The 17,037-nt window shown below is 38.8% G+C and overlaps 1 long non-coding RNA gene across 1 annotated transcript; it reads left to right on the top strand.

Moving 5' to 3' along the window:
- Positions 1-7,169: 7,169 nt before the first annotated feature.
- LOC134089607 (uncharacterized) lies at positions 7,170-10,814 on the top strand. The gene is made up of 5 exons (XR_009940085.1): positions 7,170-7,345; positions 8,308-8,370; positions 8,588-8,733; positions 9,245-9,331; positions 10,445-10,814. It is a non-coding gene; the product is annotated as an uncharacterized LOC134089607 (long non-coding RNA).
- The last annotated feature ends 6,223 nt before the right edge of the window (positions 10,815-17,037 follow it).

Below are 17,037 nucleotides of genomic sequence, written 5' to 3'. Positions count from 1 at the left end.
ATTGAAAGCAATTCCCTCTGTCGTTATTGCAGATTCTCATGATTACTTTTCTGGCTGTCTGTGTGTGTGCGTGCATGTGCGGACGCGCATGTGAGTGTGTGTGCATGTGTGTGTGCAAACATGTGTTTGTGTGTGAGTGTGAACGTGTCTGCGTGTGTGCATGTGAGAGTGTTTGCATGTGTGACAAAAAGAAAGAGAGAAAAATAGAGAGTGTGTGTGTGAGAGAGATGTCAAGAGAGAGTGTCAAGTAGGTATCACCTAAGAGACAGTAAATAAAATAAGATGAACCAAATGTTAAGCTTTTCTATGGAAAGCATATGAGAAATGTAATATGCATTGGCAACCTCTACCTGTCATTCAATAAAAAAATAAGTAATAATTCAAATCAAATAAGTGAATAATGAAAAAAGAGATCCTGCAGGCTCTTCTCTTTCCTTCCTTCCTTCCTTTCCTCCTGAAATGTACAACAAAAGTCAGAGGGACGAGGACATAAAATCTAAATCTATAAAATCTGTCGACTCCCAGTATAGACCCTGTATGAGAATGGGATGATTTAATTTTCCAAAGAAAATGTCCTATAGTCAATGCTGAAACTCAATGTACTGTAATATGGAAATCCTAATATGTCTTCCATGTGCACTGATTGCATTGTTACGTTATGACATATGGGACATAAACCAAGATACTGCCTTATATGTCAAGCACCCATTATGCTCTTGGTATCTTAGCGATAGATCATTGTAACAACCTCAGTGGCAACTGTGCTATAAAAGATATATACGCTCATGACAGCTCACTATATCCATTTTATTGCACAGAGCTGGATGGTGCATGTTGTTAGTGGGTGAAGTTGACTCTGTGCTAATGAAACAAAGCTCACTTTCTTTCACAGGATCATGTTGCAGTGAGTTTTACTCAGTAGTCTTGGTACTTCTAGCCATTCTTTACAATCATTTTCTAAACAATAAATGTGAGTCATGACGCACTAGTGAGCCCCTGATCTAAACAACTTCTCTCCTATAGGTCAGTGCTATTCATGTTTTAGCTCTTTAGTTTCTTGCAGGGGACTTCATGAATTTTCTATGACTACCCACACCTACAGTGATTTGTCCTGCTGGTTCATACAAAATGTTATACATATTCATATACATATGTTACATATTTGTGTAACATGTTTACTTGTTGCCTCAGGGCTCCTTTGTAAAAGAGATTCAATTATCTCAATGGGTTATCACCTGGTAAAATAAAGGATAAATAAATAAATAAAAATATTCCAAGAATTGATATCACGACAGGTGATTAGGGTAAGATTCAGGTAGTGTATGATAACAATTTTAATGTGCCAGACCCACCTTAGGTTGTTAATTACCACCCCTTGGTGCCTTGCTCAATAAAAGAGAAGCACATGGCGAAATACTTGAGTCTACGATCGGAATAAGCTTATAGCATCGTGGTGATTATAATGCTTTCCGCCAGGTTTTGTGTCACAAAAATAGGGCCCTCTGTGTACAGTTATGTGGACCAAATGGTGAAAACATCATCTCATTTTCTGATGTAGGGGCCCATACTGTTGCATTTCTCAAGACATCAGTTGTTTTAGGAGGTATGAGGGCTGCATAATATGTTTTGATGAATATGGCATATGCAATTCATAAAGCAGGTAACTGCAGAGAGTAATAAACAATTCACTGTACAATGGAGATTTGCAATGTGCAATGAACTTGTTCAACAATATGTAGTTTGAGAAATTCAATTATCAGCAGAGAAATTCTGTAACATGTAACACAAATGCCTATAACATTGTTTTTATATCAGGAAAAGTAACAGCCAATTTCATTCTTGTCAATATGTCAAGAGACTCGGTGGAATAAGGATATTTTCTGTCCCTTTAAGGAGGGTGTGCTGTTTTTTCCCCCATAGACACCCCCGATTGAGAAATCAAATCAAGTTTTTGAATTACACTCGAAGGGTTTATAGTAAACTCCTCTGATGTTGACATGATAATGAATATGTCAAAGAGAGCTGTGCTTTCTTTCGACAGACTTATAGCTTTCCATTTTCTTTGTTTTTCTATTCATTTAATATTTGCCCATCATGCTCTCTCTGTAATATATTTTGCAGGTATGCTAGTAGGCTAAACGCTCTTCTGCTGTCAGGATTGTATGCAATTATATAGGCATAGCCTAATGTAGGCCATGGGCCTGCATAAATGACCACTGAAGAGCTCACCGCTTAATTAATTTATTCACATGAAGCCAACACAAATGATCTTCTGTTGTGATCCCTCATGCTCTCAAGTTGCAGTTTCTAACAGAACCCCCCCCCCCCCCCCCCCCCCAGGATTACCATGAAGGAGAAGACCATTATTGAAAGATACTATGTTTATCCTTTTAGGAAATGCTTTACGAAGTCTGTCTATCTATCTATAATTTATTTATTTATGTATTTATTTACACAAGAGATGTCTTTTGCACACTGTGATAATGTGTCCGTGCAGATGTATAGACTCAGGTCGAGAGATGCCAAGTAGAAGAAAACTTCTTTTTTTATTAAGCTACCGGTAGGTTTTAGACAACAGACATAAACAAAAGAAAAACACTGATCAAAACGAAAAACAAAAACATGGGATAATGCCCACTAAAGCTAGGCCCTACGTACCCATACTGACCGAGACAATGTGCCCTCTCACGGCAGAGGCCCATCTCCCGAATGAAGCGCCCAATACTCTTTTATGCTATTGGCGCGGACCAAACACAGCACACAATCAATTAGCGCAATCCCGTATCCTCCTAGGCTAGATACTATACGCGCGCCACACAATTTACTTAGCATTCATGTGCAATCATAACAACTTCGCTACAGTCCCCCAAAATCACAAATAAAACAAAACTACAGAAACACCCCTGTCTCTATGAGCGCTTCCCTTATGGGAGCGCGCCCCGTCCCTTTAACTGGGTCTCACCTCCGACACTCTTGTCGCACCCCGGAAGACAGGTAGACCTCAGGTAAGATGAACAATACACAATAGACAATAGACAATACACAGACATTGGCACAGTCGAACGCGATTCCATTTAAGATGTTATTTGTGCGCGCACGAAACCCGCCACAACTGTCCCGACATTATGCCTTGATCAGCCGCTCATGCCATGTTTAGCGCCCGGCCTAACCAATATTCCTTCGCATTGTACCACGACATAATACATAGTTATTCAATATTTTCCTACATATGCATTACATCATTTATTTCATTTCTCCTGTATGTGTATACTAATGTGGCTGCGTTCAAGTGCAAACTCCGTACTCATTGTTCTTACTGGCGGGAATGCGCCCGCTTGCGTGACAGACGCGGTGCGCTCTGTCACACACACTATCAATAAAGAATTTCAATCAAGTGTACTTCACAGTTAATCTCTGGTCCTTCCCTTTAGTCTTTTGCCACTCCCTGGGCTACTTAATAACTGCACTAATTGCATCCTTGAACAGAACAGAGAACAGAGGGTTTTTTTTCAATGGGAGAATTTCCATTAAATTATCCATCTCAGGGAGAGAAAGAGAGAGAGAGAGAGAGAGAGATATTCAATATCCCCCCAATATATTATATATTATTATATAGGATATATTTATCCTGCAGAGGAGTTGCTGCTTACATCTCGTGATATATGCACCTTTCACTATAGATCTCTAACTCAAGTCTGACCCCTGAAAAACAGGCATTATACCATTATCCCTCCACTACCATTTCCCCTAACAATCCTGTCGGTAGCAAGCAGTCTTGTTCCATAACAGAATGTTTTTTTTTTTTTTTTTAATCTTTTTGTCACTGCTCTGTGACTAACAAGCTTTGCTGGAGCATTCAATCCCAAATAAAAAGTAAACCCAGCGTAAACTGATGTGAGGGGACAGAATACAACTATACAGCAAACATGAGTGTAGATCATAGCTCAGCAGGTTTGCCATGGTATGTCACCACATTTACTCTTTCAGTCTAAAAGGAACTGACTGACTGTCCGCCCAAACAATGTCACAATCTATTAGATATGCCTCTATGCACAGATGTGCTTAAATCAGGATTAGGATTTAACTTGGAATTTAAGTCAGAGAATGTAGACATGCCCCTCTTAATATCACCACCACTTAACAATAGCCATGAAGGAATGAGGCAGCTGGAATTTGGGGGAAGATAATAATGAATTCACTAGCACCCACAGGAGTCGGTCAATCTATTTTTCATTTCATAGATCATACAAATCAAAGCAGGTCGCACACAGAGCACTTATGAAAGCTGGGATGATAATAAAAAAGTCAACTATTCATCTTATTAGCTTGTTATTGCACCACTGCTTTAATAATAAGCCAGTCAGTAGTTGAAAGGAAAACCTTAAAGTCAACGGACATCAGATGGATCATGGACCTAGAACTACTCCAAACGCGTATCTAACCATTTACGCCTTTATTCCCTTTATTCTCCCTGAAGCTTGAACGGTTTTCTTTTCTTTGCAGAAACACCAAAGTATCTCCCTGTGAATCGCAGAGTAGAGGAGAATTAACACAAGCAAGCGATTGATTGGACAGCCAGCCAGCTATGTGCTGCGCTGTATAGCCCAGCGTCTCCCTTGTGACCCACATACAGCTCCCTGCTGGAGGGGCCTGCGTCGTGCACAGCGGACCAGAATGACATGGGCCGAGCACCAGCCAGCGCGGCGGGCACACAGTGCGTGGGCAGCCATGCTCGAAGGGTCCCCCGCTGTGCCGTGCACAACAGCGGGCCAAAAGCACGCCTGCCAGGCCGCCGATCAAAGAAGGCCAGGCAGCAAAAACAGCAACGTTCACTCACACCAGCGCAGTTTAGCTTTTGCACTTTTGAGGGCATGATGCGAGTCAAAAGTCGGCTATAATTCGGCCTCAAGAAGACATGGAGGATGGAAAGAATTGATTTTAAAACCAGTCGTTGTTCTCCTTTAAAAGCACTGCGCAATATTGATGGCATGGCTTTCACAAATGTCAATGTTCATTTAGAGTGGGCTGGATAGAATTACAAATTGCATTGTGTACAAATTATACAATGAAAATTGAAAATAGCCCAACTTGAGGGGTGGCACCAAGCATGCATTTGAAAATATCACTTGGATAACACTATGATGACCAATGCTTATTGACTGTGTCCGGACTTCGACGTTGCAGTGCTGTTGCCATCTGTTTATACAGTATATGGACCTCACTGAAAAGCAACAGCTGGAAGAGTTCATTTCTCACCTAAAGCGGAAAATGCTTGGCCAAAGGTTTCTATTCAAAGAACCTTGAAGAGACAAGCTGACACAAGCAGCATTGCCACCTGGGATTACAATGAAAAGGGTCACCGGCAATGCACAGTGCTTTTCAGGTGGCACCACTTTGCACCCCATCAAAAATGCTTTTTACACCACAGTGTCAGTTTTAGGGTGAGCCATGCACGCAGGTCAGCAGCTGATCTCATCGTAGCTGTTATCTAGCAGCAGCTTCTGGCAGGTCAGGCGTTCCCATCAGTGGCCTTGGTGGGGAACAACAGCTCCATCAAGAGCTTCCCGCTTGGGTGATTGGTTATTATAACACTGCTAAAACGTGTCTAACCTTCTGGGAACCAGAAACAAAAAAGTTTTGTTTTGTTGTATTGAAAGAGGCAAGTTGCAACATTTTTTCTCCCTATAAAGGGAGGAAAGAAATATCCCTCCAACAATCAAAACATGTCACACTTACCCGCTTGAATGCGTGTGTGAACAATGGACACCCAGGTAAAAAAGTAGTGTACTTAAGTGTATTAGTAATATGGTTAAAGTACATGAAGTATAAAGCAAGTATGCTTCTTCGTTTCTGTGCTTTATTTGAAGTGAGTTTAATGTATACTTTATAAAGTATACTTAAAAATATGTGTAATTAAGTTCAACTTCTGAGTCCAAAAAGAAAGTATACTAATTTCACAATAATCAAATTGTCTTTTGATTGCACTTTTTGAAAGTGTACTTTGTTGTTAGTGTATTTTAAATTTGATAGAAGTACCAATGTTTTAAGTGTATTAAATTTGACATAAATTTGAGTGGCAATTTAGTGTACTTATGGAAAGTGTCATTTCTGCAAATAAACTGTTAGCATACTTTTTTACAGTGTACTATCATCTCACTTTATTAGAAGTGTTACTTCTGTACACTTTGTACAGTACACTCTAAAATAAGTGCATTTTTAGTGGTATATCGGAATACTTTCACAAAATATGTTAAAATATAAAAAATATATAGTGATAATTTAATGCACTTTAAGTAAGTGCACTTATTTGTAATACAGAGTTAGTATACTTTTTGAAAGTGTACATTTGATTTCAACTAATTGGTGGTAATGTATCAATTTACTGTAGTCTACCAATGGAAAGTGTTTTTACATTGTTAGGCTGATTTCTGAAAGAGTAATGTGATTAAATGTGACCCTGTAAAGCGGAACCAGTCGTTTCGGTAAAATTAATTAAATTAAGTTATTGTGCTCACGTGAACGGCCATAAACTAAGCTTTCCAACGATATGTATATCGAGGGTATTACACAAACTATCGCTAAGATAACAGCATCCAAAGTTGACATGGTTCTCCTGTCACGATATGCCAGAAGAGGAGAAATCACCTTTTTAAGCGGCGCGCGCACAACGGGAATGACAGCAAATGTGTTGAATCTTCGCGGGGTTTAACAGTCAAAACGTATGTTTTTCCATGAAATGCGTTCACGATATGAAACTGTAGACTGTATACAGTCGAATTAGGCGAAAACGTGAAATTCAACATTTTAACCCGGAAGTTTGTTATTGTTGATTTTCTCAAAATAACGTTGTGCGCAAAACGACTGATTTCGCTATGAATGGTCACAAATGTTGCAGTGTGGACGAAGTAAGTTTATTTTGTACAAATTATATTTTTTTCATTTGGCTCCACATCTTGGTGAGGGAATACATAAGTCTACACTATCACCACCATGTATTAATAAACACTTGATTGACAGAAAAGTCACTTTAAGAACAGTAGCCTAATTATTTTTACAGATATTGTATTTACATGTCAATTCAGTATCAGAATCTCAGTACTTGGCAGTACTCACTCTCAAAAAAATGAAATCTCACTATTGTTCATCTTAATGAATCCTTTTTCGTAGGATTTACACAATAAAATTAGGTTTCTAGGTGAAAAGGAGTCAGTTATACGAAATGCATTCGTGTTTGGAGGAAATATGTCACTCTATGGTCGCCGTAGAAGCATTATTTCAAAACGCACAAACGAGGGTCTCTGGCTGTGGCAGGTCTGCCTCTTCTCCCTCACTCGTGGATTGTAAGGTATGTATTTGCTAAACACACAGTGTTCTTATTTTGAGTTCGGTGTAATTTTAGGGAGTTTAGCATGACAACAAACCTGGGAAACATGATACAATTCTAACGTTAGCCTGAGATGATTAGCTGCTAGCTACTTAGCCGCCCACATGAGGTTCAGCAGATCTCATGTGGGCGGCTAAGTAGCTAACAGCTAATCATCTCAGGCTAACGTTCGAATTGTATCATGTTTCCCAGGTCAGTTTTACTCCCTGCCGAAAATAGGGGTGGTTATGCCTTGATGGGTCTGTTTCATAAAACACAATTGAATGTTCATGGATGTGACCAGGTCAGGACGACTTCATGTGTTTGCTGTTTCATGCAGCTAGCAGTTAACGGCTAACATAAGATAGCCGCTAGCTAGCCCCGCACAAACCCAGCCTATGTTTATGTGTTAGGCTTAGAATACTAATAGTTAGATTATTATCTGAAAAGTTTAATGTTTAAACGTAGGTGCAGGCCAGTCTGTGTTACCAAATTGTCCTTATGTGTCATGAACAATTTGCGTTGTTACAGACACTAAAGTTCGTCCACAAACATTTGAATTATTTGAATGTCCGTGTAGCAAACCACACCATCTTGCCTAGTCTCTCTGTAACGTTTATCACGTGCAGACTATCTTTGAAGGACAAGTTACATAAACGTTAGACTTATCATTATTTTTGTATGATGTGATCAGCATTATTGTAGGCTACTTGCTCTCATTCGACTTCTATATTAAACGAGTAAAGCAAGTAAGTTTTTCATGATCATGGTAGAGGCTGCCTACTCTAAATGTTTGAGTGATTTGTTAATCACAAACAAGCCTCAATGTAATTAAATGTTTTCTTCCCAACTTTTAATTCAAATTCTAAAAGATTTCAGTAATCTGATATTATTATAGTTTTGCATGGTGTAAATTTGTTGAGTTTGATATACTTTCTCCACAGACGTGGGAGTGCAGAGTGCAAGACATCAGCGTCATTGAGGTCTCTCTTACAGAAGCATTACAGGTTAGCTCATGGTTACTTTTGCGGTAGACACCCATACCTATGTGCATAATTATTATCATTGTCCCTGTTTATTATAAGCATGGAATGCTCTTCATAGTCACTGAAGCAGATATCATACTTAGATCAATGTTTTCTGTATGCTAATTGTAATTCTTTCTACAAATGCTGGGTTGTTTTGTACATTCTTTCTGTCCCCTCTACCCTCGTATGGTTCAAGATGTGCAGAATTTCACACGCATTGTGCAACTGAAGTCCAAGTTTATGCCAGAACTTGACATCTGCTCCAGGCTGTCTGCTGAGTGCCATAGGAAGGGAGGAGAAACAAGACATAAGATTAAGGAGATCATGGCTGCCATTGATCGGGTTAGTGAGAAGTTGTTTTGTGCCTCCCACTTTGAAAACCAATATTAGGCCATGAGCTACAGGGCCGTAACATGCATCTGTCAACGAAACATTTTTGACCATGCTGACATGACGAATTTGAATGTTAACATTTACATTTTTGGGTTGCACTACCTGTTTCTACCCCATGAATAGATTTGCATTGAAGATCAATGTGTTCCAAAAAATCTCTCAATACATTGGAAATGCATTATATGAACCTCTACATGTGATTACGTAAACACACCTTGTCACATGCCCCACCTCTCTCTAAGTCATGAGCATTACATACATCGTATAATGCATTTCCAATGTATTGAGAGTCTTTTGAAACTCCTCTATCCATGGAGCAGTAAACAGGCATTGCATCCCAATACCCAAATCTCCAAGTTAACATTGGGGGATTGCACGGTAAAGGCATAGTAAACATTAAGATGCTTAATTTGTAAGTGTAAGTAAAGTAGTGTTATTATTATATTTCCCTGTTTTGCAGAATCCCATCATTGGCTCGTTGAGAGTTTGCCACCTGCAAGCACTTGTTGTGTACTTGAAGGCCCTGAGAAACTCAAAGGAATACCTGGTAAGTGTAAATGAATATCCCAAAAAACAGTGTAAATTCGGTGAAAATGGACCTCAGACTCTCTTACTGCATGAAAATGCATCAAAGAAGTCGTGGAGACGGACAGTATTTTTCATTGATGAAGCACTATAGAGCTTGCATCGGCGTACACTATATTGCCAAAAGTATAGTGATGTCAATAGACATCCCATTCTTAATTCATAGAGTTTAATATGATGTTGGTCCACCCTTTGCAGCTATAGCTTTTTTGACCATTCATCCAGAAGCGCATTTGTGAGGTTGTACATTGATGTTGGACGAGGTGGCTCTCAGTCTCTGCTCTAATTCATCCCAAAGGTGTTCTATTGGGTTGAGGTCAGGACTGTGCAGGCCAGTTAACACTAAACTCTGTCATCCATGTCTTTGCGGACCTAGCGTTGTGCACTGGTGCACAGTCATGTTGGAACAGAAAGGGGCAATTCCCAAAACTGTTCCCACAAAGTTGGGAGCATGGAATTGTCCAAAATCTCTTACTGTTCCAACATGACTGTGCATCAGTGTGCAAAGCAAGGTCCATAAAGACGTGAATGATATAGTTTGGTGTGTATGAACTTGACTGGCCTGCACACAGTCCTGACCTCACCTGACCTTTTTTTTTCAGTTATTAGCTGGTTTGATGCTCATTGGGCTCAATGCCAACCCGGCTAATAGGCTAACTGAAAAAAAAAACATCATACCAGTCTCTAGGTATGGTGAAGGGTATGTGATGTGGGGCTATTTTAATTCCAAAGGCTGAGGATACTTTATCAGGATGCCTAGTATACTGGATCCATGAAATAAGTGGCTTTTAAAGATAGAAATCTTCCTGCCTCTATGGGAATTTAACATATGGGAGCAAATACTTATGACCCCTGTATTTTAAGGAAGAACATTTATTTATTTGCTATACATTTCACTCACAAAGACAATTGGTGTCCTTAAAGGTTGGATATTTCCTAATTTTTTTAGTCAACTTTAGCATGGGTTCCAATACTTATCCTCGCTGTATATGCTCTATTTTCTGACACAATGTGATACTTATTCTTTGTATCATAATGTGATACTGACCCTTTTTATATTGCATCCTTGTTTTAGAGCTGCCAGGACTGGTGTCATCACTGAAAGCAGTCATAAACAACATGGCAGATTCATCTATTTCCTCCAGCCAAAGCGACTCACCACGCACTAGCAGTGAGACTTGCAGTGAAGACATGGTACTATGACTGAAGTACCTTGAACCGATCCCTCATTAGCATTGTGCAGGCCCTCCATGATTTTGTGATCTTGCACGTTCACCAATTCATGCAAATTCAGGGACTTTGCTGCATTTGCGTGTTGTAATATTCAATAAATGTGAATGGTGATGTGTAGTTATGTTCCTGTTATTGTGTTATTAGCATTATATATCCTTTGCTTGAATTATGTATTTTTGTAATTTTATTGTAATAAAGTTCCCTTTCTGAAATGAGATTTGTAATCTGTTGTAATGCACTTGAAATTAATTGTAATGTAATACACTTAAAGTGTAATATCGACATGTATGCCAAAGTATAACAATATGGGAATTAAAGTACAGATAAAATATACTTCAAAGACAGTTCTTTTCTACAATAAAATATAATAATATTGCACTGAAAGCATGTGTCTATGATGTTTAGCTTGTAATTGAACTTCACTTGAAATATGTTATCATTGTCATAGTGGGACACTTTAAATGCACTAAATATAGTACGGAAGTGCATTTGTAGATCACTTGAAATATTAAAGAGGCATACTAAATTAACATACTTTATAGTAATACTTAGTATGATAACAGTATGTACAAAATGTACTTAAACTCAACTGTAAGTTGAGCTCCAATTATTTTTTAAGTGTACTTCTATTAGAATGGTCATACAATGTAATTGTACTGTAAGTATGCTTAATTGCTCATTTTAATTAGTGTACTTCAGTGCACTTGAAGTTTGTAAATAGTTGTTCCAATTTAGCATACCCTACACACTTGAAGTATAGTGAAGTTTGTATTACGATGAACCTAATACATACTTTAATATACTTAAATATACTTGGATTTGACGAAAAAAGTACACACTGTACTTATTACACTCTGAAAAAGTATATTTTCAATAGTTTTTTTTTTTACCTGGGCAGGTAGGCTGAGGAGTTAGATGGTAATGTTATTATGAGAAAAAAAACATGATTATCGGAATCCATAAGATCAATAACTTCTCACTAATAAATTACCGAATAACTAGTTTGTCAGCTATGGCAGAGCACAACATGGCATACGAGACATGGTGGGTAAATGAACTAACAAAGGATCCAATGAACAAATTAAACCTCAAACAACAACCTTCAGCCAAGTTAGAATGTCAAATACACCAGATAAAACAATGTATCAAATAAAGAAAATAACAAATCACAAAGACATAAAGAGAGAGAGAGAGAGAGGTAGAAGAGAGAATAGCAGAAGAAGAGTATAAGGGACAAGAGATGAGACTCTTAATATTCATAGTGAGCCAGCTTAAGATTCAAGATTCAAGAAAACATGGGAGAGTCATGAATAATATGCATGCATCCAACTTGCCTGCAGTTCATAGGTCATTTCAGGTGAGAGGTTCACAAGTAGCCTAGACTACAGTGTATTTTTTAGTCTACAACAGAGATGAATGCGCTTACACAAGGTCCGCTGAGCGACGGGCCGTATAACAACCTTGACTGTGCGTTCATTTCCCTTAAAGGAATATTCCACCATTTTGGGAATTACACTCATTTCCCACCTCCCATTGAGTTAAACAATTGATTCTTACCTTTGTCCAGTTCATCCAGCCGTTCTCTGAGTCTGGCGATGCCTGCTAGCGTCACGTTTAAAAGTGACTAAGATTTCCTGTCATTTTTCTATTTTCCTATTTATTTTCTTATTCAAAGCTATGCTATGGATATGGACATGCCTGCTTGACAACGGATGGAACTAATGACTGCAAGTTGAGAAATCAGTTGGTAGGCCTATGTGGCAGAAATATTATAATGCTTTGGACAAAGGTGTAGGCCTAATGATAAGCAAATGTTAAATGATATTTGCCCCCAACCACTAGAGGGCTGCAGTTCTGTTATAGCTACCTGATAGCTACAGTGTGTGTGTTATATTAGAACATCAGTAGACGAGACATTGAACAGTCATGCTGAGGGTATGCTAACGGAGTTTATTGAATAAAATACATTTCATTACAACAGCCTTGTTACTAATCTAAGGTTGATCAGAATCCTGGGATACTGTATCCCCGCTTGATAACGGCCGGGAGAGGTGGAACTAATGACTGGCCTTTGGCCATAGCAACCATCCATTAGAACTAGGAACAGCAATTTGTCCTGCAAGTTCAGAAATTAGCTCATATGTGGCAGAAAGAATTTAGTTCTACACAGCAGGAAATGAACACAATGCTAGTGGCAACAGTGGAATAAGCGGGATAATTGACTCCATGCCGTTCGGTCCACAATAAATGCACTTATGAGTTGTAAACACCCCTCTGCTGTGCGTCGGCGCCATTGTGGCATTGTGTGTGTGTGTGTGTGTGTGTGTGTGAGTGAGAGAGAGAGAGAGAGACACAGAGAGAGTTCAGATGCAAAACCCTCTAAATGCCACCTCTGTCAAATATGAGACAACGATGGTGAGTGAATTCTCTTCACACATATACAGTGGGTATAGTAAGTATTCACACCCATGCTAAAGTTGACTAAAAAGAGGAATATAAAATCATCTTTTGAGAATTGATTAATGCCTTAATTCAAAACATGAGTAAAAATCAAACCGCTAAGGACACTAATTTTCTTTGTGATTGAAGAATGTATCGTAAATAGATAAATGTTCTTCCTTAAATAGGCCTACAGGTTGCATAAGTAATTGAACCCTATGTTAAATTCCCATAGGAGCAGGAGGATTTTTTATATGTTTTTATTTTTAAAGGCCAGCTATTTTATGGATCCAGGATATTATGCATCCTGATAAACTTCCCTTGGCCTTTGAAATTAAAATAGCCCCACATCATCACATACCCTTCACCATAGCTAGAGATTGGCATGGTGCTTTTTCCAGTTAGCCTATTAGCCTGTTTGATTTGCATTGAGCTCAATGAGCATCAAACAGGCTAATAGGCTAACTGGAAAATGGAATGCCTAAAGAAAAGTGGTCAGACGGATATAGAGGGCTTTGCATCTGAACCCCTATATATACTGTGCTACTTTTTTAAATATAGCTCACTGTTTTGGAGAATGAAATACAGTTTATACAAGCTGGGGTCTTGAAAAATCTCGCTCAAATCTTGCTCAAAATTACTGTCACAAGGAGACAGAATTATCATCATGTCTATATTTTATCTTATCATGTCTCTTTTTTAATCAGCCAATACTGATTATCAGCCATCCCATAATTAAACAGGTTGTGATTTCAATCTCCAGAAGATTTGGTTTGGTCTTTCTCTCCATGATAATCTGAGCAATAGTCAGATTTGTATGCCCCTCTGACATTGCTTTTGGCTGCTGATGAGAGATATAAAGATGACCAGGTTACCAGACAAAATGCACCAGATCTTATTGCAGGAAGATTGCAAGTTGTTCTTGATTGTTAGGGTAAACCACTCTTCTCTATGTAATAGGGTAAAAATAATTCTCTATCTTCTATCTACATTTCTCTTAAACCGCTCTTTGTCAGGTTCCGGCCCAGGATCTTTAGGTCCGGCCGTGTATTTCTTGTTTTCTGTTTTGATTGTATTCTTGTGTTTGCCATGTCAGTCCTTTTCATGTCACTTCCTGTTGTGTTCCTGTTTCCTGTTGTCATGTCCTTGTCTACCCTTGTTGTGCTTTTGTTCCTTGACACGATCCCTCACCTGAGCCTTGTTCCCTGATTATTGCATTGTTCCCTTCACCTGTGTCTTGTTAGTCTTGTTAAGTTCTGTGTATTTAAACCCTGTCTCTACGTGTGTTCTTTGCTGGATTATTTTGAGTCGTTCAGTCCTTGTCAAGTCGTAAGTGTCCTCTGTGATGTCCTGTCTAGATTTTTGTGAGCTTTGACTATTTTTGGATTTCCTTTTTCCTTTTGGAATGTAATTCGATTTTTGGAGTTTTATAGGAATCTTCTGAGTGTTGAACTATTTTATGCCTCGCCTGTTTTGTGGGGTTTGTTTTTGCCCTGTCTGAATCCTGATTTTGGAACAACCATTTTGAAGCTGAGTTTTGACATTAAAAATCCTACGAATCCTGAATTCTTGTCTGCTTTTGGGTCCAATCCTGCGAGCCGGTCCTCAGACCGTGACACTCTTCACATACAGTACGGATGTGTTTTCAGCAATTTCTTGCATAACATGTAATACAAAACATCTTTTGTTTGCTCTTGAGGACTCATTATCCTGTATTCCAAGTCCACAATAGGACATGAGACAACCCAGACATATTTTATTTGAATGAAGGATCTACACAAAGATTCCAAACTGTTTTCATATAAAGATATTAGATGACTTAAGTGTGCATCTTGTCTGTCACGTAAACCCCACAACTCAGGTTTTTGATTCAATTTGAGTCAAGTTTAGCAGCTTTTGTCCATAATCATATATTCTATACTCATATATGGACATTTGTGACCAATGACAACAACAGCATATCATAGTGGTCAGCTTTGAAGATCTTTCGGGCTTGAGATCATAAGAAATAGCATGACACTGCATGCGGAATAGAACACTGAAAGGATTGATCTCTCTTTTTTATGTTGGCTAAATGGCATATAGTGGGTGGGTGAGCCCACCGGGCACAATTATTTTAGTTGCAGGGCACAACCGGTCATCATAAATGAATCAAAAACTGTGTTTATGTATTTGCCTCGCGGCCACACTTGCACTCTTCGTGCCCTTATTCACACTTCCGAGTCATAGCTCCATCCACTTGTACAACTGTAAATAAACTAAGTGTGATTCCTGGACTCCCTTTGGGTCTTCGGGTTCACAGCTTCTCTCTCTGCTTGTTTTCATTTGGCTGACTCTGCTCAGAGGCAGGAACAACTGTAGGGCAAATCGCTCCCCCTTCACGTCATGCCTCTTTGTTGTGCTAACAGAGACATGAGGGCGATTTGGGATAACTAATTTATGAGTATATTTTTTACAGTCTTCGGGGCTTCAGATTTGACTTCTGGCTTGCAGGCTGCTACCGACATACAGTTTTGATGTTCCTAAACCCGTTTTCCACTTCCCCTCTGCCTCCAAATTGCTTTGCTGACACTTAAAGACTGGCCAGTGCTTTACTTTCCTCTCCAATTGCCTTTTACCCACAAATCAATAGGGATGCCATTTATCAATGCCCGGCAGCCAGTTTAGAAGTGATTCATTAACAAGTGAGCCTGTAATCCATCACTGCTAATGATCCCTGAAGATACTTTCTTCTTTGTAATCTGTCAGTTCTCTTTCAGTAAAAAAATAAAAATAAATAAATAATAAAAAAAGCTGCCCGTTCTGATAAATCCAACTGTTGACAATAAATGATTTAATACTTAGTTCCATTATGCCAAGCCAGAGAAGTATTTTGAGGCAGTCTTCTGTTTTTTTTTTTGGCAAAGCTCTTTAGCCAAATCATATACATGTACTGCATTTCTGATGAGACATTAGCTGTGTTGTAATGACATTCTGTTATATTCTGCTCCTGCATATCTTGTTTATCTGCAACAGGGTAGGCCTCTATACAGTTTCAACACACAAACATAAATCCATCAGCATCTTACCATGCTCATTCACTAAGCGCAACAACCATCTGTGTAAACAGGTAGGCTACACTAAAACAACAGCTACTTCAACACGGCTGATACTCCGCTGGAAATATATAAGCTGGCTAAACAGCCTGCCTGGCATACAGTATATAGACAATTGCTTTCATCGTTCTGAAGAGCCAAATAAATCTCTGACACACATACCGTATACACAGACACATACTGGCACACACATACAACTATGCAGTGGTAATGTTAATTGAGGTGAAAAACTTTGACCTAGATTATCAAGGCCATGTCTATCACGTTTTACATGTCTGATGAATCCACTTGGATTGTGGATTTGTTTTTTCATCGTCAGAGTTTAGTAACTAGGGGCCTACAATTCCATAGCATTATACCATTTTACAGTAATAGTCATTTAATCCACATTAGTGTTGATATCAGCAGCACATTTTCATCTGTCACGTGGTACCAAGCATCCAAAAGGGTAAAGCATGTGTCAACCCCTTTTCAACTAATCTTTTGGTAATCCTTAAATGTTGCCTTTGGAAACAAATAATATTCATGGATCTAAACTTTTTTTACAGCTGTGACTGAAAGGAATGTATGATAACATTAGTTCAGCTTTCAAATAAAGCCAAAGGCCTCAAATTATAACTGTATTAGACTTTGTTCTATAATGAAGTCATTTTTTTTTTTTTTTTTTTTTAATGAAGTCATTTTTTTCTTTCATGTTCCAGATCTCACCAGTCACAGCATCTCATTGTTTCTGTTTCCCCCCCCCTTCAGTATTCAGTGCAGTCCAGGCAACTTCAAGGGGTTGCAGCGCACCTATGGCTGTTTTCAGTTGCAATACAGTACATCCCGTTTCAAGTGTCAAGCTATTCAAGGGCCCCCGCCGGAGGGCTCAGACATGAAGATACATGACGACCTTTTTGAT

This window comes from Sardina pilchardus, chromosome 8, assembly GCF_963854185.1.
Source record: "Sardina pilchardus chromosome 8, fSarPil1.1, whole genome shotgun sequence".
In the NCBI taxonomy this organism is placed as follows: Eukaryota; Metazoa; Chordata; class Actinopteri; order Clupeiformes; family Clupeidae; genus Sardina; species Sardina pilchardus.
Note: the sequence above shows the minus strand (reverse complement) of the source record. Positions and strands in the feature narration are given on the sequence as shown.